The 23,255-nt window shown below is 47.5% G+C and overlaps 1 long non-coding RNA gene across 1 annotated transcript in view; it reads left to right on the forward strand.

Annotated features, from left to right (window-relative positions):
• Positions 1-23,255, forward strand: part of LOC144144110 (uncharacterized) — a 142,145-nt gene that overhangs the window by 43,093 nt on the left and 75,797 nt on the right. Inside the window, exon 3 of the long non-coding RNA XR_013317158.1 lies at positions 14,296-14,378. This is a non-coding gene — a long non-coding RNA (uncharacterized LOC144144110). The remainder of the gene's footprint in view (positions 1-14,295; positions 14,379-23,255) is intronic.

Raw genomic sequence — 23,255 nt, forward strand, 5'->3', positions numbered from 1 at the left:
GAAAATCCTGCCTGGTATTGGGAAGAACGGTGGGCCTGCTTCCTTTACCTGGTTTCGTCAACTCTTTTACTGTACACTGGGTGTGCGAAGATGTAGTCGAGCTGCTGCCAGCGTTACACGTACTTCTTCGGCCATTTGGCTGTGGCACTTTCGTCGCCCTGCTCTGGCCCTGACCTCTGACCGCCAGCTTTGTCCATCGTGCCTGAGGGTCTGGTCTGCCACAGCCTCCCATTTGTTTTCATGGTGCTGGGCCTGCGCACCTTTGCAGCGGGGGGAGCTTTTGAGGATGATAGCGAATAAAAGAAGTAGGGCTGCACATGCACAGGAGAAGGGCCTAGCTTGCGCCTCGCGCTCGTGGCAGTGGGGTCCTGACAAGCGCCTGTGTGGCCCGCGAACGGGCAACCGCCTGGCTGTCTCACTTCTTCCATCGCTATCCGCGACAGTGCGCACGCTTTGCGGCCTCACACTTTACCCTGGGCGCCATAGCCCTCATCCGCGGCCACTCGGGTCGGCCCCCTAGATGCCATCTCTAGCGAGGCAGCCGCACCTTTATTAACAAGACTTGCAGCCGGCGACATAGCGGGTGCTTCACAGCCACAGCGTTCTTCGGTGGCTTTTACCATTCCATGCAAGAGTTCCGGTCAGTGCTCCGTGACCGTTCTTGCAACCCGGTCTTGCGCAACCCGGTCTATCGCTACCATCGCGCATGACATGCACCACAACGCTGGGACACTGCCCCGCTCCAGTGCAGTCGCAGTATAACTTGCACAAAATGAGCGTCATGACTCCGAACGGGAACTCCGAAGAACTGACGCTGCAAGTTCGGCTGCAGTGAACAGTGTGCCCGTATTCTCGAGGGCGTGAAAATACCAGCCGTGACGACTACATCCCGTCACTTCAGCTTCAAGCGCAAAACCCAGAATTCCCCACACAAGTAATCCCCGACCACATAGCCACGACTTCTGATCTTCATCGAATGCCCCGAGGTCACCCGGCCACCCATGCCCTGCATGATGACGCGTCAAAACCCGACCAACCGGCCGCAGCCGTCCACCATTATAACTCACAGATGTTGCCGCCAGTACAGCCAGATTCTGCAACTCGACACCGACGTCGCCATCGACTTCGTAAGCACACATGAAGAATGCAAGTTTCACCGCTGGCACTCCTACGGCGCGCACCCGCGAGCCGTTGGTGGTTTCTTGCCGTACAACAACATGCCGCACGTTCGCCATGATTGCTAGTTGTTTGTGCTCTCAGGCTTTCGAAGGTTTATGCATCTCGCAAGAGCTACCGTGATCCTAGGCGTCGCACCATTGTGCCCGCGTCCCAAGCGGCTGGTCGTAGAGAGCCAGCTCTACAAGCATCGCCATCTTGTCGATAGGGTGGAAGCGCCTCAAGCCTTGTTCACTTCAGCACTTCTGAACCGTACGCACGTTCGTCCTCTCTTGCACTCTAGGCAAACGCCATCTAACACCCATCTTCATCACCGGACGCTCACACAAAACTAATCAGGACTGCCTACTCTCATAACTTTAACACGGAGATAACTTACCTCTAAATAATTTTTTTTGTTTTGCGCGAGAGCACCGCCATCTATTTGTCATCTTAACGCGCTGTCCGCTGGCGGAGGAGTCCCCTAGCGAAAGAAAGTCATCTTTTTACCAGCGCTATAATCATCATCAGCGTGGCTGGCACTACAGCGTCAACTTTTCCACGCGCATCAGGGAGATCGAACGCAACTACACGCCTGGGTGGTCGCTCGACTTCGGCCCCACTCGAAGTTCCGGCCGGGACCGCTCTTCAATAAAATGTAGGAAGCCGCATGCGCTACAATCGAGCCTGCCTGCTCTCTACAACGATACAGGAGCAACGTGGTTGCCTCACGGTGTCCTCATACAGGTCCACCTACAGCCAAATGGCTGTTTTGTTTACAAGGATTTTAAAACGGCCCACATTTAACGGATTCTTTTAATGTCACCGCATGCGTCTGTGTCACTAATTCACTGTAATGTTGGCGTTAGTGCAACTGTTTTCAGATGCAAGTCGTCACCCGTCTCCTGTAGATGACAAATAAAATGCGTTGCCCCAACGCTTTTCAGAACGCGAGCCTACATGGCGACTTGAAGTGCGACAAATGCGGCCTTTTATATTGGGATGTCAACAGAACAATATGACGCAACCCCATTGGCGGTTGGGTCTGATGTGAAGGTCAACCCATCTACAGACTGTCCTGCGATTATCAGCTGTGATGCGCTAATACCTTCCGTAGGAAACCCCTCAGAGAAATATTTAGGACTATTCCACACCGCCATGCGACAGCCCTCTTCATCACACCAGGGGGTACAGTTACAGTAGCCAGCCACTCCTAATACTTCTGCATTGTATCGCACCCTCAAAGCAGAGCAGTGTTTCCTGCACCATCCTCAAACCACATCAACGTTGACCTAACTGAAGCAATATTTTTGAAACACACATCGCAAGTCTGTCTCATCCGACATGTGGACGAATGGGTCGTGCCTTCTGGAGCGCCCCGTCTAGGATGTCTTCTGCAAAACTTCAAGCCAAACAACCAGGGTCGACACGGGAGACGTGAATGGAGACTATAAAGAAGAGCATCGTAAACGTGCCTACAGAACCTTGTGAACGATAATATTCAGCAGAAGCTGCCAAAGGAGCTGGACGTGCCAGCCGCAAGCACGTGCAACAAAACTGGCGTGCGTTACCAGAAACCAAGTTCATGTCATTTGAACCACACGTCCACATGACGCGCCTCAGCCATTTCGGCGAGCACTACGAGTAGGCAGGTTGCAGAGAGGGCGATCCAACTACTATGTCCACGAAAAAGCGCTATCAAGGAGGCATTTGGATTTATGTATGCTTAATAGAAGTTACGACGCAACTGTGGTAAACAAGAACTGAAAAAGGCCCTTCATAGGCAGAACTTGTTTCTTAGTTTTTTAACTGTGGAATTCCCGACGATGGGACCTAGAAGCACGTGCTCACGAACATCACCCGTCGTCATCTCCAGGGCTACGCGCAGGTCATGATGGTAGGTCTTTCAGCACTCACCCGCTGTGCGGGATTGTGGCTGTCGACGAGAAAATGCGGCATCAGAGTTGTCTGCTCTCTGGCACGGGCGACTAGCAACATTTGTTTTTACTTGAAAGGAAGCAAACTGGTGTGTCACCACATGGATCACACGCAAGCTGCTTATGGCTTGGGTGTCCCAGATGTTTATGCGCTAGACAAAAGCTCCCGAATTTATACGTAAAATAAAACAACCAGACTTCGCAAAGCACGCTGTGTTCCTGTGTTATTGCGTTTCTTGGTGCTTTGCTTGCCTGCTTTTTTTAGTCAACACTTTGTATAAGTTGTTTCTGTTCTCAAAGTGCTCCAGCTGTACGAGTTCCTTTTGGCAACTCTACACCCGCCAACGCTTTCTCATTTTCGTCATTCCAAGGTGTCGCAACCCTATTTCCTTTGAGTTGTCACGCAGTGGTGGTTATATTACATGTTTCTACATTAGGCTGGGCGGCAAGTACCTTCACGTTTTACGAGTTTCTTATTTGGCCTGAATAACCGGACGAAATAGTTGACCAGGAAAATTTAAGAAAACCTCAAAGACAGACAATAAATGTTTCTGCGTAGGTTTTTTCAAGATGGCGACGCAACGATATTTTAAATGACTTCGCGCCTTTGTTCGGTATCCTCTGCCTTCACAGCTACGCTAGTAATTCGCCTTCACAGAGGGAAACGACTCGTAATTATTTTGTCATTCGCTCTTGCACCTGTCTTGCGCTACACACCTTGTTTATATAGGTATTGAAATGCTAAGATGTGCCTGTTTTGCTACTAGTCAGGCGTTTCAAGAACACCGGTTGATTTTATAGCGAGTTGTTCGCTATGGGTACCACGGGGTGCCGATGTCGTCATCATTGTCTTCACTAGCTTCAGTATCATTGTTGGTAACTAAATTGCACTCGGAACAAGCGTTGTACCGATACTTCAGGAGCGGACGTTTCTGCGCAGCAGCCAACTACCCTAGCATAGCCAACGCTACATAAATATTTCGGTCCTTCCCACTCTACGAGGTGTGCCGTACGCATTATTTCTTGTACACCAAAGACAATTTTATTTGTTTAAAAAGCCCCCTTCTCTGATACACACCACTCAGCTGCGATTTTTCTTCGTCTTCTGCCGAAATATCTCTCCACATTATCACTTTTTACAATACTCCCATACGCCGACCATTAATTTTGTGAACATCTTGACCCCATATGCAAAAAAGGAACTCCATAGTGTCCCGTAGCAATCACATTTCATGATTTGAAGTGTGATGGGGAATATTTGTTACATCTTAATTAGGTTTACTCCACACCAGAAACAGGTTCTAGAAATAGCTTTTGATTCCACCTGCGGAAATTTTTCGCGAGTGTAAGATCTCTGAAATTTTTGAATCCATGGATCTTAGAAGGTCATTTCAACAGCGACAGTTTTTCATGTTTTGTTGATTCAGTAACAGCTGTATTGTATATATAATACAACTTGTCATTGTAACTTGATAATTAGTTTGTACAAACAAAAATTGACCTCGTATCTGCTCTTTTCGTTGCAACTGTCGACGAAAGACGATAATGGACTGACTCCCCTGTCTAGTACACGCCGCCCTTCTTTTTTCTGCTCATCTCATGCTGTTCCTCTCCCATTTCGTTCCTCGCAAGGTAACACGCTAGAAGATCGCTTAAGTCAATTTAGGTTCACCGCGTTGCACTGCTCCAATTTGGGGGCTCGGTGCCAGCGCTGACGTACGCCAGAGACGCGCGTGAAGGAAGGCACCCTACTACAACGTTTATAAAACAATGTTGCCCTGCTCCATGAGCGTTCCAAGCGGAACGTGGAACCTATCTATTGGAAACTTTCGTTCCTTCTGCCGTTTGATTTTTTTAAATGCCGGTAGGTATCACGGGCAACAGCCTGGGATGATTTGTGCAGTTGATGCAGTGTTTTATTTGACGTCGCAAAAATGAAGCATCCGTAAATTTTAATAAAGGATCACGCAAATATCACTGATGTATTGATTTTCTGCCTTATATTTGCCTAACTTCTTGTTCTTGTTCAACAATGTTGACACGTATGAACATTGCCACAGCACTTAGACGTTTATATGTGGCTTTGAGTATATAACGCTATTGCGCAGCTTCTGTTTCCCCCTTGGCCGGGTGGCTGAATCTAGCCACTGAAAGACAGAGAAAAATTTCTGTGTTTAAATAGCCCAAGAACGACTATCATAACGCTTGTACAGAACGGCACGCCTAAGCCAAAGTTTAACTGCGTGGGAGCGCTACCCCGCATGCGCTAATCAGTACTTAACCGTACTAAAAGCTGCAAAAATCAAATTCTTTTCGCATGACCTACTATCAATTCTTCAATCAAATTCCAGCAATTTTTGGCGCTCCCTGTCCCCTGAGTGACAATCTAATCGAATAAACCTCACTAACGCTGACAAAGAACCGATAGAAGCTGACCAGTGCGCTTCTGCTCTGTATGACCACTTTACGTCTGTGTTTTCCTCTACCAACACCACTGATACGGTAACACTTCCCGAACCTGCAGCTGTAGCGATGCCAGAAATTAAAATTACCCGAGAAGGAATATTCCAACTCATTAACAATCCTAAAGTTTCATCCTCGGCGGGCTGTGACAGTATTAACAGTAAATTACTAAAAAGTACCGTTTCTGTCTCAAGGCAGATACTTTGCCTAATCTTCACACAATCATTACAAACAGGAAACGTCCCAGACGATTGGAAGAAGGTTCAGGTTATTCCCATTTTTAAATCAGGCAACCGCGCAATCCCAGCTAACTACCGACCTATTTCCTTAACCAGCATCCCATCTAAAATGCTCGAACATATCATAGCTTCAAACCTAATGACATATCTCGAATTCATCAAATTTTTCTTTGATCATCAACATGGTTTCCGGAACCCACTATCATGCGAAACACAACTGGCAGAATTTACACATGATATACTCCACTTCATGGATAAAAATCTTCAAACTGACGCCATCTTTTTAGATTTCTCTAAAGCATTCGACCGTGTTCCTCATAACCGATTACTCTCTAAACTATGCAGCCTGGGAATCCCTCCCAACATAATTTTCTGGATAGAAAATTTTCTAAAAAACCGTAAGCAGTTCACCAGCGCTAATGACCACGACTCACCTCTCTCCGACGTAACGCCAGGCGTCCCCCAAGGTGCCTGTCTCTCCTCGCTTCTCTTTCTAATATAAGTAAATGACTTACCCACCAGTGTGCTAACCAAATTAAGACTTTTTGCCGATGATGGCGTTTTATAGTCTCTAATCTGTACACCAGACGAGAGCGCTAAACTTCAACATGATTTAGATATAATTGTAACTTTGTGTGATAAATCACTAACGCCATTAAACCTGACTAAATGTAAAATGATGTCATTCACCAGCAAAATGAGCCCAGAAAAATTTACCTATAGCATAAAGTCTGTTCCCATTAGCCCTACACAATCATACAAACACCTCGGAGTGCACCTGTCATCGTCGCTATCATGGTCAACGCATATTCAAATCATCTGTTCAGAAGCTTCACGCACTCTCGGATACCTGCGCCGCAACTTAAAATTAGCCTCGTCAGACATTAAAAAGTTAGCTTATGAAACTTACGTCCGACCGAAACTACAATATGCTTGCTCAATTTAGCACTCCTCACAAACATATCTAATTAACGATTTAGAAAGGATTCAGAACCGCGCTGCCCGTTTTATTTGCTCCCAATACACTAACGATATCAGCGTTAGTGCACTAAAAGAATCATTGAAACTGCCGTCACTTGAATCTTGTCGTATCATTTCTCGATTGTGTCTAATGCATGCTTTTTATTATCACCCTCAATCACGGCACGTCCTCCTTCAACCATCTCACAGAACTTCATCCCGCATAAACCACAGTCACCCTATCGCACCAATAAACGGACACACCTCTGCAGTAATTACTTCCTTCTTTCCCAATGGGGTAACACTGTGGAAAAACTACCTGATAATATCGTCACGTGCAATAACCGCCAAATTTTCCGCAGTAAACTAAAATGTCACGTGTCGCAATCTAACTGAATGTGCTGTTTTCCCTGCCAATGTATAAATACTTTTTAACTACTGTATAAACTGCTGCCACTTTTCTCTGGAAGCTCACCTTTGTACCTTTACTTTTTATTTGCATTTCGTAATATTGACGTTTTGCTACGCATAGTGTACCTTTTTCTCATTGATCTCTGAATGTTTACGCTTGGAACCCTTTGCGTTTTGTTCCGTTGTTCATCATACCTTGTACTCCGCCCCCCCCCCTATGTAATGCCTTCGGGCCTTTAAGGTGGAATAAATCAAATGAAATGAAACAACAGCAAATGCCACCACAAGTGCTTAATCGACATTTTTTAGCACACCTTTACCAATGTAGCCATTGAAAACCATACTGCACTGGTTATGTTGGTTCAGCAAATTATACTTCGTCGTTCGTTAGCAAACCGTAAATTAAATATCTAATCATTTCTAAACAGTTTCATTGATCAAATGAAAATGCATCGCTCGGTATTCGAAGTTTCACAAGACCATTATTGAAACAAAAGTTTACGCAAATTGGTTAGTGAATTTCTCGAATTTTATCTAAAATTCCGAAATTGAAATTTTACCTTAGCGTCTCCCCGTGCATCCGCGGTCAAAAAAATATTTTTGTTTGTTTAATGATACCTGCTGGCAGAAAGTTGTGCAGCAAAGTTCAGGAAATAGTTTAAAGGTTTATTTTTTATACGTCCAAGTAAACCTCTTTGACCGGTGTTTACTAAACCGTAACAAACACGTATGTGTTAAACTGGCTTCTGAAATGATCTTTCCACAGTTATGGAGGTATTAAGAGAAGATTATGTGCAAAGCCACATAAAATGGCATTTACATGAGTTAATAAAAATACTTCAACTAAAAGGCACTTTAGGCAACTCAGTGTATATTATCTCTTGATTCCTGATTCCCACCAGAAACCTTTCATATGCCTACGCCTCGTATAATACTATTTTGGGGGTTTGCAGTAAATGTAACCATGAACCGAGTATTTGTCTTCAACAACCGTCTGAATAAAACCTCTTTTTCAAACTTCAACATAATTTGAATGAAACTCAGAAAACAACCCTGGGAATATTGATATCTCTCAGGTCACTGCACATTTGCTCTAAAGTTTTTACTGCCGTGTGCTTCTTTAAAACGTTTTGTGGAATTGTTTGATTACAAGTATTCTTCTTTAACAGAGGTCCTCACCATTTCTTCCACTTTTTTAATTGAATTCATCCACCCGTCGCGAATAAAGCCTTCCTTAGAGATAATTGATTTCTAATGTGTTCTCTATATCGGAATATGCTTCGTAAAATGTGCCGAATAATTATTTCCAACACTTCTATATTCAATACTAGCGGTCATTGGCACCGCGAGAAATATTTTTGGCTTGTTGTACGCCGCGCGCAAAAGCAATTGTAACAAAAAATAGTTTTTTCGCAAGAATCATTTTATTTTACTTTTTTGTGTTTTTTTTTTTGTTTTTGCATGTTATTATGCCCATGGGGAGTGTGAACAGCATGGACAAAATGTGGGAACTGAGGAAGGGAAGGACAGGGCAAAATATCGCTAAGCAAATTTCGGCTGCTGTTCTAGCATCGAAACACCCCCTTCGATACCCCGTGCTAGCGTTAGTACCAGGCGTTGCCCAGGTGGGCCACTATAGCAATGACCCTAATGATACAACACTAGCTGAGCTATTTCTTCAGTATGTGTGAATGGCGTTCATTAGTCTAAGTTTTCAGATAAATTACAGGGACTCGTTAAAAAGGCTTATGGTTGCCCAAATTCTACACAGATGGCGAGCGCTCTGCTACGCGGGAAACCTAAACGTAATTTCACTTCAAAGGGTGTAATTTAAACTCCCGCCCTTTTTTAATAGGCCTGTTCGGACAAAATCATGCAATTAGTTTTCGGACAATTGTACGGGCAGTTCAAGTACATAGTGGATATATGAACGGGAGGAATAGTTATGGCGAAATCTGTGAAAACTGCCAATTCCCCAAGAAAACTCATTTCCCATATTACATGGCTGTTACAAAAAACCTTGGAAGCAGTTTTAAAGACGATAGTCTTTTTTTGGCTAGTTGAACGAGAAACTTTTGGCATTTCTGTATGTCTGCCTGTCTGTCTGTCGAAAAGAGAATTTATTAGAACTAGTTACAGCTAGGACCCGCAGTAGTTAGCTACTACACGGGTCGACAGGGCACAGGATATACGCAATGTGCTAGAGAGGAAACAAAGTGAACATCACAGAAGTTCACAAAAAAAGCCTACAGCACCGAATGCTCTTTACTATAATGTCCACGGTACAAGGTCTGGACACCAGAGATCACGCGTGGGAGTCAACAAAAAAATCACAACAGTTCACACACATCAGTTCTAGTCTGTACCTATGTCTATTTCCGTACAGGAAGGCATGCTCAGCCAGGCTGCCTAAAATGCGCCTTGGCCTCTGAACGTACACTTCTCAAGACAAAACGCAAGTGTTACACGTACTGTTAGGACACTACACACCATTGAACGGTGTTATTAGCGACCATGATGAAGCGAGGCGACAAACACAGGAGGTAAGATTCTTGCCCCAACGCCGCTGGCTCATGCTGCAGGTGCTCGATGGCCATTCTATAGTATACGAACGCGCCCCGACATGGGGTACATGGCACGCCGAGGTCGTGCCTTCAAGGCGGCTTCACCGTGCTGGCGCCAAACAACAATAGAACCCACACACAGCAGAAAGCTGATGAACGGATGTGTCGATTTCCTGTGGGCTCCCAGCCTAAGCTCTAACATCCTGCTGAGTAGAACTCAGAGTGTGGTGGCCACACAACACTCAAAATGAGCATCCTCTAGAGCATGCGTGTGCATTGAGGGCACTCGGCCGAGCGAATCACACTAGAGGCTGCAAAGCGGTTACACATCGGTAGGGCTCCCCAGCCACGCAGCCACCCCTAATCACGAACGTCTGCAGGAAGCAAGGTAACGTTAACTGTTGCCAGCGCACCCCGCGGAGACTTCTCTTCTTGCCGGTCATCCAACTACCGAATAGCCAATTTATAGCATATCTCAGTTGCGAATGAAGCTCCAATGTGCAAATCTGGGTTGCTCGACCGAAATCCTCCAAGTGTTTTAGTAACTTACCTATAGATAGGCGGTGGCTGCGCGGCTGTAGGTCCGGTACGGGGCTCATCATAAAACAGCAAGCGAGCAGTACCCAAGAAGTAGCAAAGCAGAGCCTGCCCCGGGTACTCAACATCAAGTACGAGCTCCAGGACACCGCGCCACGCTAGAACACTTTACATTATGTTCAGACATCGCAAGCTAAAGCCCCCCAAGCTGTGAGGCAGACGCAGCAGAGCGCGCGCAACTGAATTGCTCTTGCGAGCCAAGAAAAAAGACCCAAATTTTGTGGCCAGTCGACCGGTTACGTCCCGAGGTGGCCCAGTCACCCTCGCCGAGTAAACGTGCGCCGCTGAAACGCACAAATTAATAATATAGCTCCTCTCAGAGAGAGGCACACGACTGAAAGTTGAAGCTATGGCGATGCGTTTGTTGGCCGTGTCCAATGAACCCTTCTGCGTCTCACGGGCAACTTCGAAAATTACGCCTAGCATTCGAATATACCTCACCCACTCTCCATCTCCAGCAAATTCAGTGGCAAGCGACCCAAAGCGTAGCGCTCTGCTTTTGCCCTTGTTCGGCCGGAATCCGGAAAGTTTAACACACTCTGAAAAAAGCCGTACATACCCTGTGTAGCTGCCCTCATCCCGGATGAAAAGGTACACAACGTCCGCATATGCAGAGAGATTAATCCGGCCTTGATCAGGAAGCGGTATGCTGCGCATGAAAGGACATGCCGCCACGCAGTGCAGAAGGGAGTCCAGGCATAGGGCCAAGAGCGAGGTGGACGAGGGACAAGCGTCCCGGATCCTGCGCGTGACTGTGAAGCACTCACTTTGGCGGCCATCAACAAGTAGCCGAGCAGTCATGTTCGATTAAGCTATCCTAAGGCAAGCTAAATACTGTGACGGGAAACGAAGACACCTAAGACATCGAACATGTACCGGTGCTCCTCTCTATCAAAATGTTTCGGATGATCAACCGATATGAAGCAACCAGAAACGCCGGTTCTCAACGCGAAGTCAAATGGGTCGCGGTTCAGGGCTAAGAAGGAAAAAAATTGACCGCTCGGCAGGCTGAAAGTTTGCGCACTGCTTACGATGTGCGGGGGTACGTGGTTCATTAGGGGGATAGAATAGACGAGATAATCTTATAATCAGAGTTGTGGAACGTGATTTGTGTGTACGCACCCAGGTCCAAAGGGTTCCCTCCAGGCTTCGCTATCAGAATGACTTGACCCTCGGGAAAAATTCCGGCCGTTCTCCATGGAGATGAAAGCCGATCGCTATGGCGAGGAGCGCGTCTCCAACAGCAGTTAAAAGGTGTTGTAAAACCTTGCGGGGATGCCGTTAGGACCCGGAACTGACACGCAGTTTAGACGTCTCACGCAATCGTACAGCTCCTCTATCGAAACCGGCGCACATAGCCTGCTTTGCCATGTCTTTGCGTACCTGTGGTAGCACCCCACAAAAAGCCGCAAGGCGTTCCTCAGAGAATTCGTTCCGCCACGTATTCTCTGAGCTGAGGAGGAGAGAAAAATGTGCTGTGAAAACCTCAGAATTGGCTTCAGTATTAGCGTTTTTTCGGAGCCATCCGGCAACAACCTCTGGCACTTGGGCCAATCCTGGTCCGTCAAGCGAGCCTGCTTTGACGTACCGTAACACGGTTTGATCTGACACCGGCCGGTCTGAGAACTGCGCACTACTAGCAGCGCTAGAGGACTGCCGTAACTCGTGTTCATATCCTGCCCTTAATGCATTTATGTTGTCACGCATGATGAAGTTTAAAGCGCAACCAATTTTTACAATTTAAAGTCTCCACAGTGTATTGTTGAGCGCAGCCGTGATGCGGCCTTTACGCGCTCGCCCCTCCCGGACTAACTCATTGCGCCAGCAGGACTTGCGCCAGCAGGACTCATCCCACGGTAGTGGGTTCGTAGAGTCTGGACGCGGTGGGCGCAGAGCTTTCCTTAACGCGGCTACACTGACCTCATGTGTCAGCAAACTCTCGCTCATCCGCAACGGCCCCACAAGCAATGAAGAAAGGCAAATCTGGAGGATACGGTAGCTTTAGGGCTAATGTATTGTGCATCCGCGGACGCGCTGGGCTAACACAGCTTGGAGCCCGATTCTCGCAGTGCTTAAGGAATCTAATGGTGCCAAAGGCGTAGGAAATTGCGAATTTATTTATCTTACTTGAGAAATGTGAAGCGAGAGAGCTTACAGACCCATCAGCCTGCTCTCCTTCACTACAAATTATTTACCAAGGTAATCCTCAAGTGCCTAACTGCCACTTTGGACTTTCAGCAAAAAGGAGAATAGCGGTGCTTTCAGGAAGGGTTTCTCAACATTAATCCGTATTCGAGCCATCAACTAGTTAATCGAAAAGTGTTCAAAGCATAGTGCTCCTCTGTATATGGCATTCACAGACTACGAAAAATCATTTGACTCAGTGCCTACAAAAGCAGTATTCACAAATGTACGGGAACACGGAGTACACTACCTTTACATGGCGCTCTTCTAAGATATATACGACGGATAGGCGGGAAGTATTCAGCTCCATCACAGAACTGTCAGGTTCCAATACAAAAGGGCGTCCGGCAAGGGGACCTAACATTCCCTCAATTATGTACAGCCTGTAGGGATAACTTAGGTGGAGGAAAAAAGGGGTCAGATTTAATCGGGACTATCTCAGCCACCTCAGGTTTTCAAACGACATTGTCCTGTTCAGTCAAACCAGCCGGGATGTGCACAGCATGCTTTGCCAGTTGTAATCGGAAAGTATGGTAGCACGTTTGAGAATGAAAGCGAACAAATCGAAAGTAATGTTCAATCAGCATGCCAACACACGAGAATTTAAGGCAGGCGGCGAAGTGTTGGAAACAGCAGCTGAGAACGTGTACCACGGGCAAATCATACCTGCTAATCCAAACCATTAAAAATTACCCGCAGAATTAGCATGAGGTGGGCTGCTTTCGGTGAGAATTCATTTATCCTAACTAATAAGCTTCCTCCATCCCTGAGAAATTTGTATTCAACCAGTGTTTTCTTCCAGCAAGTACGTAAAAGGCAGAGCCTTCGCGTATCTCGAAAGAACTTGAAAGTAAACTCATGTCAGCCCACCAGGCTATGAAGAGGAGATTGCTAGGCGTCAGCTGATGGATAGGAAACCAGCCGCGTGGATTAGGCAACAGACTAGAGTGGAAGACATTCCCGTTAAAATTAACAAAGCAAACGGTCATGGGCGCGTCCCGCCATGCTTATGAATGACAGTAGGTGGACCTTTTCGCTTAGCAGAGTGGCTTACAATAGACTGTAAACACAGCAGGGGTCAGCCGAGGACACGGTGGAGATATGAGCTCCTAAAGTTCAGTGGTAAAGCTTGTTCTAAAGTAGCACACACTAGGCGTGGTTGGAGATCTGTTGGGGAGGCTTTGGCCATTCAATGGGAACAACAAGGCTGATAATGGTGATTACGGTGATGATGATGGTGAATTAGAGGGTAACCAAATGAAACCAAGACCTAACCAGGCTAAGCCGAGCTTTCGCTTTGCATACCCAGCCTTGCTCAGCTAAGCCACAGGCATTTTTTTTCTCATATAACTAGTAGAGATGTTTAGGCTTTTAGTTCCACCATCCAGGTATAAAAAAAAAATACCGGGACAAAATGCCGAGTGCAAGTGAGCCTGTTCCTTGTTGTGGAGCAACCCTCGTCGGCTATCTCGATCTCCGAGAACACTGTACCCAGCGTTCGTCACGAGATCTCTCGCGTGATTTTCTCTTCGGCAGGTCACGTGCGTTCGCACCTCATGTTGTCGCCTTGTATACTGCTGAGTATTATATCTTAGCAAAATCCTGTACGTTATTTTGCACTGTTGGTTAAGACAATACAAGTGCTATAAAAAAAAACCGAGCGTGTATTCGAAAGATAAGGGATAAACTCCAAATCGGCACGCCTACTTTTTTGCTCACTCCATCTTAAGCGAATATCTGAGTTACCAAAAAAATATTCACTTTCACCCAACTTGCTTCCAACAGGTGGGGCGCTAAGTTTCTCATGCAGTATACGTCGTCAGGATTTCGGGACCGTTACAACGTCATGTACTCCAAAAAAATAGAAGGTGAGTAAATGTACTAATTTACTCAACAACGCCTAAATTTTAATGAGCGTTGGACACAAAATTAATATAGATAAAGACACCAAAATAATCAGGGTCATTTTCAAAATATCAAGAATATCAGGTTCATTTTCCGAAAACTAAGCCCCTTGGTCTCCGAAATAATTTTAATTTTCGGGACATTGTTTAGTTGATGTGTCTATGTGAAATGTGTGTAGGCCTGTTGAGAGTGTGCACAGACGCTGATTCATTCAGCTTAATTTTGTTACAAGTCCGCATGAAAAGCTTGCACTCAAACAGGAATCACTTCAAAATTATATGCTTCAGTAACCTAGTAACGTGTAGTTTGAGTGAGGGCGACTTTCTATGCAGCGCAGGGATCATTCTGCAAAGAGTTTATTTTTTTATGTCGAATATAGCAGTCGTTAGCCATATTTGAAGGCAGTAATGCAAGTTAGACAGCAGTAGTTTGCATTATATCTGACGTAACACAGTTGTTGGAGCCGCTTGTCGTTTTATATAACATGTATATGTATGCTCACAAGGTTCAGTATACGTCATTTATAAGTATTGTCCAGGTAAGGCTTTTTATAAAACATATTCAAGGAATTCATGAGGACAAGCACGTCTTACATTACAATTTCGACATTCCCTTTGCATTTTATGTTCTATTTATTTGTTTTTCAAAAATCTTTGCCGTAATCGATTCCCCTATACCGAGCTTTTCCATTCCGTCAGCCAAATGTCAAAAACTGTATTTTAACTGATCAACTGCTTCGCAATTACACTAAACTTTTATTTTTATCGCCAGCATAGAATCGGAAATCCGCTATTATATATATATATATATATATATATATATATATATATATATATATATAAATCTAGAGTAAGATAAACTCACAAAGCGCGCAGAAATAGTATAAGTAAAGAGACGGATACACAGCAAGAACAATAACACACAAGGTTTACTTACGTAGCGGCAACGGGACTTGCCTTCATCAGAGTAAAGTTACATGATTTTGCTGTCGCAAACATTTAGAACACATTTCTTATATAGGTTTGCAGAAAACTGTGAGAAGGAGCGGAAAATGTTTCGGAAATGGAAAGTGTGCATACAGTCGGGCTACGCCTATGGTACAACAACAACAAAAAAAAGAAAAAAAAAGGGGGGGGGGAGCGAGAGAGAGAAAAAGGGGTCGTGTTAACAATGCAGCGTTCAAGGTTGCACCATGACCGGTCAACGTATGCCGCGCAGGCTGCAAGTTCAGACAATGGGGGAAACTCGACAACCGCGGTTTGAAAAGAAACGGAAGAGTATACAGTAAGGTATTCAGTGGCTGGGGAGACTGGTTGGGGCGGAAGCGAAGATGGGTGTGCCCCCCGCGGATGAAGAGAATAGATAGGGGGCACAAAAGAGCATTTCACAGAAGCTAGCAACTGAACAGGAAATAGGTAGGGTCACAAAAGGTTAAACATGAATAGATTACAAAGAGTTAAACATTCTTAAGTGGTGGTGGGAACGAGGCCTCCTTCCCCAGGACAAATGGCATTGTTGAGCCGCATTAGGCTAATATAAAGCTGCTGTATTAGGAGAGTTTCTGCGAATTTTGATGGGAAACTCGAGGGCAGGAATAATGAACATAGTTATAAAAACTATGAAGCCGCTAATTTTAATGGAGGGATAAGCACGTTAGTTTTCCGTAACTTTCATTAATTCCAAGTGCGGCTGACCCAAACTTATAAATGAGATAAGATTCCCGAACCTCGCGGTCGTGCTGCGTTTTAAAGGCGGATTCTAAAATCGTTGCTTTCAGATGTTCAAATGCATGCCCGGGACTGTTCACATGTCTTGACAGGGGCAAATAAGGGCAGCTTTTTGCATGAGAGCGGTGATTATTGAACCGTATTCGGCATGAGAGCGGTGATTATTGAACCGTATTCCGAAGGGCGTTTCAGTTTGGCCGATATATTGTTGCCTACAAACAGTGCACTCTAGAAGATTCTAGAACGTAATGAACTCCGTCGACGGAGTTCATTACGTGCAAGTCAGCGGAACGTCAATGGGAACTCGATTCGGACTAACTACGCTAATATCTTTATGGCTCACCCCAAATCAAACTTTCTTGACACCCAAAATTTAAAGCCAGTGTAGTATAAAAGGTATATTGATGACATATTCATGATCTGGCAACACGGTGAGGCGGAGCTCCTCACCTTCATTGAGGCATTTAACCTAGCCCATCCTAGTATTTCCCTTGCTCATTCCTATTCGGAACACAGTGTAAACTTTCTGGACGTCACCGTTACTACCTTCCAAGGTCGGCTTCAAACTAAACTGTATAGAAAACCGACAGACACGCGGCAGTATTTGCACTTCCGAAGTAGCCATGTCAGACACTGCAAGACAGCAATACCTTACAGCCAAGCCCACCGATTTAGGAGAATTTGCTCAAACCAAGCCGACTTTGACTCAAACTGTGGAGAACACAAGACCGCCCTCCTGAATAAAAATACCCGGAAAAAGTTATCGACGACGCTATTGTGCGAGCCAACCAATTAGACCGTAACGACACCTGTAAGAAAAAAGCCCCGAACGGTAACCCGCAAACTAACTTCGTTTTAACCCACTCATCCTCCGCTCCAAGAGTGTCAACCGTGCTAAAAAAACATCACAATATCCTAATGCAAAGTGACCGCTTAAAAAGCATATTCCCCGAACCACCACGCGTTGTCTACCGGCGTGATAAGAATTTAGGTGACTTTCTTACTAACTCTCGTATCAACCGACCGGCAACTACTGGCTGCATGCCCTGCAATAAACCCCGATGTAAAGTATGCCCACACATGACCACTACACAGCGCGCCACCAGCACGGCTTCAGACTACTACGTAAATATAAAAGTTAACTTTAACTGTGACTCCGCTAATGTCGTATATCTTCTAGAGTGCACTGTTTGTAGGCAACAATATATCGGCCAAACTGAAACACCCCTCCGAATACGGTTCAATAATCACCGCTCTCATGCAAAAAGCTGCCCTTATTTGCCCCTGTCAAGACATGGGAACAGTCCCGGGCATGCATTTGTTTGAACATCTCAAAGCAACGATTTTAGAATCCGCCTTCAAAACGCACCACGACCGCGAGGTTCGGGAATCTTATCTCATTTTTAAGTTTGAGTCAGCCACACTTGTTATTAATGAAAGTTACGAAAAACTAACGGGCTTATCCCTCGATTAAAATTACCGGCTTCATAGTTTTTATAACTATGTTCATTATTCCTACCATCGCGTTTCCCATCAGAATTCACAGAAACTCTCCTAATACAGCAGCTTTATATTAGCCTAATGCGGCTCAACAATGCCATTTGTCCTGGGGAAGGAGGCCTCGTTCCCACCACCACTTAAGAATGTTTAACTCTTTGTGATCTATTCATGTTTAACCTTTTGTAACCCTACCTATTTCCTGTTCACTTGCTAGCTTCTGTGAAATGCTCTTTTGTGCCCCCTATCTATTCTCTTCATCCGCGGGGGGCACACCCATCTTCGCTTCCGCCCCAACCAGTCTCCCCAGCCACTGAATACCTTACTGTATACTCTTCCCTTTCTTTTCAAACCGCGGTTGTCGAGTTTCCCCCATTGTCTGAACTTGCAGCTCGAGCGGCATACGTTGACCGGTCATGTTGCAACCTTGAACGCTGCATTGTTAACACGACCCCTTTTTCTCTCTCTCGCTCCCCCCCCCCTTTTTTTTTCTTTTTTTCAGTTGTTGTTGTACCATAGGCGTAGCCCGACTGTATGCACACTTTCCATTTCCGAAACATTTTCCGCTCCTTCTCACAGTTTTCTGCAAACCTATATAAGAAATGTGTTCTAAATGTTTGCGACAGCACAATCATGTAACTTTACTCTGATGAAGGCAAGTCCCGTTGCCGCTACGTAAGTAAACCTTGTTTGTTATTGTTCTTGCTGTGTATCCGACTCTTTATTTATACTATATATATATACAAGAGAGAAAATAAGGTTAGGCAGTCAAGAAATTTCCCCGCATGTCCCCGAGGGGCAGAATGTGAAAGTGCGAATGCAGGAGTTGAATTTGCGCGGTTCGGTAATGTTCGCGAAAGAGAGATCACACACACACACACAACTACAAAGAAAGAAAGATGCATTTATTCACAGACACCTATTTGTGTTGTCGTTGTACTTGATTGCTAGAGCGGATCTCAGCTTTGAAATTTCGTGTCAGTACTCCTTTAAGCGGGTGCATTAGCCCTTCTCACGCCCGATTCTTGGCCAATCGCCCTAAGTGGGTATGTGCTAAAGAAATTAGGAACTCTTCTTGGCCAATCGCCCTAAGTGGGTATGTGGTGCGGACGGACGGACGGCGGTGGACGCGTGATTTAGATTACTTGGCCAATCGCCCTAAGTGGGTATGTGCTAAAGAAATTAGGAACTCTTCTTGGCCAATCGCCCTAAGTGGGTATGTGGTGCGGACGGACGGACGGCGGTGGACGCGTGATTCAGGGTCGCTTAAGAAGTGCATTCGCACTTAAAAACGTCGGAAAGAAAGGGGAGGTTGTGGTGGGCCATAGAAAGAGATGAAGAATTTTTTTGAGTCAGAAAGAAAGTGATGAAAAAATGCCCGCCGGGTGAGATCCGGAACCCACGACCTCAATAATACCGGTCTGGTGCGATAACCACTACGCTACCGGCAGGGCTGTTTGCCGACCACTTTCTCGGGTATTTATGTTAAGGTATTTTTTGTTTCCTGCACTCGGGGGTGGTGGCCAGTGCTACTCGGACTCGAATTACATTGACATTGTAGTGGCATCATCGCGATCGCAATCATCAGAGCCACTATCATGATCCACATCCTTTCACCACTATCATCATCAGTGGACTGGCACGTCAGCAGTGCCACGCGCCTCGCGAGAGGGCCACACGATCGAACACGACCGAGCGCCTGGGCGGTCGCTTGTCTCTACGCCGCTCCCACTCCAGTTCCGGCCGGGCCTTGCGCACCCCAATAAAATGTAGGAAGCCACAGCGCACCTCACCGAGTCCAGGGCTCCGCTTCCTACAAGTGGTGGCCCGGACGCTTCCTACAAGTGGTGACCCGGAGGTTCCGCGCCTGATACCCGGCCAGCGGCACACCGACATGGTGACGTGGGGGGACCCGCCGATACCAGCTATCGAGCCACGGCACCTCAGGGGATGGTTCTTTAGGTTCGAGGCTACCGTCTTGCTCAACCGCGTCACTGTACAGCCTCTGAAGAACTCCATCCTTTGGGAGACGCTTCCGCCCGAGCTCCGCTGCGTCCCCCCCCCCTACGATCACCTTCGGGCTGCCGTGCTCAGGCACTACGGCTTCGGGGACGACTGCTTTCGGTCTGTAGCGGATGAGGTACCGGCACGGTCTGCGCACGCTTCGCCGCCGCATGCAGCACACGCGGTACCCGCACGGCTCGCGCATACTACGCCGCAACACACGGTACCCTCCGTGCAACCCAGCCCAGCGACGTTCGCTGCCACCGACGCCGACACATTGGTCTCCATCTGCAGCACGGCGGCCCCACCTGCACCGCCCGGAGTTGAACCCGACGGCACCGCATGCGCTCACCGACCACCTCCCGCCTCGCCCGCTTCCGCAACGCCACGCGAAGGCACTGGTGAGCGAAACAATGCTGAAACAGCCGAAGCTACACCTACGGCACTTCCAGCGGACGACGTCACGGAAACCCACCAGTCACAAACCGCCTCGACCGCTTTTACTACCCCAGGTGAGGGCTCTGGTGATTTCCGTTGCTCCGTGACCTTGCAATCTTGCTGATCCTCGTCGCCAGCTACGCCAGCGTTGCAGGTGAAGTCCACCACGACTTTGACGCTACGCCCGGCTCCACTGCAATCAGGGCCTGACTCGGGTGCGACGTACATCGTGCCACCCTTCGCGGAGACCAACAACACAGCCACGGCTTCTGCTCCGCATCAAACGCCCCGAGAGCACCTCGTGAACCACGACGTGCAGGATGACCAGGAGTGCGTTCGTGAAACTCAACGCCGACGTCGCCATCGACACCTTAAGCGCCCGTCGCGGAAACGAGTTTCATCGTTGGTACTTCTGCGACGCACTCTTACGAGACCTCATCGCAATCTTGACCAGTGTTTTTTCTACACGCGCTGTAAACGGCGACAACTGTTTTGGGCCCATCACCGGCGTTCCGGGACTTGGGCGCTTCGAACCGGCGCAACGAGGCTGCACCCGAACCAGTCCTCAAAACGTCGCTATCAAGCCTATAGGCGTTCTCGTACTGCCAGCAAAACACCAGTGGACTTGCGTCACAACAGGCTGCGCGTAAAGCGCCCATTCAGCAAACATCACCTTGTCTACGCAGCGGCCGCGGCTGGCGCCGCTCTTTCTTCGGGGCTGCTCCACCCTGCGCCAACCCGTCCCAACCCAAACTCCCAGCCTCGTCCACCAGAGGTTTCCCCACATCCCGGACGTTACATCGCCGACGACCAGGACCGTGCCGTTAGTCAACCCCTGCCACTTGACCACTGCCTGCCCACACACTCTTCCTGAAAACGGACAAAGTGGGCATACCTGTACATAGTTTGTTTTCCGCCACACTTGTTATACATCTGTCATCTTAACACGCGACGCGCTAGGGGGGTAGCCCTGTAGCGGCATCATCGCGATCGCAATCATAAGCGCCACTATCATCATCCACATCCTTTCACCACTATCAACATCAGTGGACTGGCACGTCAGCAGTGCCACGCGCCTCGCGAGAGGGCCACAAGGTCGAACACGACCGAGCGCCTGGGCGGTCGCTTGTCTCTACGCCGCTCCCACTCCAGTTCCGGCCGGGCCTTGCCCACCCCAATAAAATGTAGGAAGCCACAGCGCACCTCACCGAGTCCACGGCTCCGCTTCCTACAACATAAATTCCCAAGAAAGCGTGGGGGGGAATCGCCCCGCCAGTGGCGTAGTGGTTATCGCACCAGACCGGTATTCTGGAGGTCCTGGGTTCGGATCCCACCTGGCAGGCATTTTTTTCTCCGCTTTCTTTCTTTCTTTCCAAATTCTTTATCTGTTTCAATGACCCACCACAACCTCCCCTTTGCTTTCCGAGGTTTTCTTGACTGCCAACCCTTATTTCTGTGTTATTTCTACGAGTCCCCCATTTCCTATTCTGATTCGCTACATGCATAGCAAGGGCCTCTGTTCTGGCAGTCTTGGTGCCATAGGGAGCTTAAGAGGGTTGAACGCTGGTTGACCACTCTCGAAATGTCGTAGACACTGAGGTACGGCGCGGGGATTAAAAAGAAGGTCCCCTTCACCCCGAGAAGTAGGAGTGGCGCTGGCTACCACCCCCAAGCAGAGGAAAAAATTACATTGACATAAGTACCCCACAAAGCGGGGGGGGGGGAAATCGCCCCGCCGGTAGCGTAGTGGTTATCGCTCCAGACCGGTATTCGGGAGTTCCTTGGTTCAGATCCCAACTGGCGGGCATTTTTTCTCTGCTTTCTTTCTTTCTTTCCAAATTCTTTATCTGTTTCAATGACCTACCACAACCTCCCCTTTGCTTTCCGAGGTTTTCTTGACTGCCAACCCTTATTTCTGTGTTATTTCTACGAGCCCCCCATTTTCTATTCTGATTCGCTACATGCATTGCGAGGGCCCCTGTTCTGGCAGTCTTGGTGCCATAGGGAGCTTAAGAGGGTTCAACGCTGGTTGACCGCTCTCGGCATGCCGTAGACACTGAGTCACGGCGCGGGGATTAAAAAGAAGGTCCCCTTCACCACGAGAATTTGGAGTGGCGCTGGCTACCACCCCCAAGCACAGGAAAAAATTACATTGACATAAATACCCCAGAAAGCGGGGGGAAAATCGCCCCCCGGTAGCGTAGTGGTTATCGCACCAGACCGGTATTCTGGAGGTCCTTGGTTCGGATCCCACCTGGCGGGCATTTTTCCTCCACTTTCTTTCTTTCCAAATTCTTTATCTGTTTCAATGACCTACCACAGCCTCCCCTTTGCTTTCCGAGGTTTTCTTGACTGCCAACCCTATTTCTGTTTTATTTCTACGAGCCCCCCATTTCCTATATATATATATATATATATATATATATATATATATATATGTAAATAGATATGGATTTCATATAATGGGGTTTATTGGCAGTGCTGGCAAAAGGTACCGACGAGGTCTGGCTGTTTCCGCGTCCAAACGAGGTCTGGAGTCCACGCGCAGGTACCGCGCCGAAGCGTTGTCGATGGAGCTGCCGCTGTGCCGCTACGGGGACATAAACCCACTGGGGGATAGATGCTGCTCGGAAGGTCAGCCTCCGCTTTACCAATACACATACCCGCTCGCGGAGACTGGTGCCCTTACGGTCACTCACTATCTTTGTTACAATCACCCCCGGGGACAGAAGGAACCATCCTTCGTGACTCAGGGCGATGCCACGATGAGCAGGTTGTAATAGGGCTTGAGACGCTGGACGTGAATCGTCTTGCGGCCGCGGAAGCGACGATCAGTACTAGGAGGGACCGGCTTGACGTTGTAATGGACGGGAGACGTTTTTTCGACGACTCGGTAGGGACCCTGGCATTTAGTCTGGAGTTTGCTAAAAACCCTGCGGCTGTGGACGGTATTCGTAGCCATACAAGGGAGCCAGCAGGTAACTCGGTGTTCCACTACTGTCGTCGCTGCGAGACTGCTGACATCCTTGTTCTGGTGCCATGGAGGTGCGTACTAGTTGGCGGCACTCTTCGGCTCGCTTCGCGATTTCCGAGAATTGAACACATTCCGAGATGTCCGGGCGGTAAGGAAGGATGGTGTCAGGTAGGCAGGAAGATTCACGACCGTGTAGCAGT

This window comes from Haemaphysalis longicornis, unplaced genomic scaffold (genome assembly GCF_048455015.1).
Source record: "Haemaphysalis longicornis isolate Haplotype H1 unplaced genomic scaffold, Haemaphysalis longicornis Haplotype H1 scaffold_62, whole genome shotgun sequence".
Classification (NCBI taxonomy): Eukaryota; Metazoa; Arthropoda; class Arachnida; order Ixodida; family Ixodidae; genus Haemaphysalis; species Haemaphysalis longicornis.